Consider the following 511-nt stretch of genomic DNA (forward strand, 5'->3'; position numbering starts at 1 on the left):
ACACAGCGGCACTCCACAGACTTTACAGCCGCCCCTGGGCTCCAGGCAGCTCGGCCTGGGTTTCTGAATTTCTCCCTTGACACTTTGCCATTTTTTCACCTTTTTTCTCATTTCATCCAGGGACACAGCGGCTCTCCACAGACTTTGCAGCCGCCCCTGGGCTCCAGGCAGCTCGGCATGGGTTTCTGCCGAGCTCCCTTGACACTTTGCCATTTTTTCACCTTTTTTCTCATTTCATCCAGGGACACAGCGGCTCTCACAGACTTTAGAACCGCCCCTGGGCTCCAGGACCCTAGGCATGGGTTTCTGCCTAGCTCCCTTGACACTTTGCCATTTTTTCACCTTTTTTCTCATTTCATCCAGGGACACAGCGGCTCTCCACAGACTTTGCAGCCGCCCCTGGGCTCCAGGCAGCTCGGCCTGGGTTTCTGAATTTCTCCCTTGACACTTTGCCATTTTTTCACCTTTTTTCTCATTTCATCCAGGGACACAGCGGCTCTCCACAGACTTT

The sequence above is a fragment of the Dunckerocampus dactyliophorus genome, unplaced genomic scaffold (genome assembly GCF_027744805.1).
Source record: "Dunckerocampus dactyliophorus isolate RoL2022-P2 unplaced genomic scaffold, RoL_Ddac_1.1 HiC_scaffold_24, whole genome shotgun sequence".
Taxonomy (NCBI): domain Eukaryota; kingdom Metazoa; phylum Chordata; class Actinopteri; order Syngnathiformes; family Syngnathidae; genus Dunckerocampus; species Dunckerocampus dactyliophorus.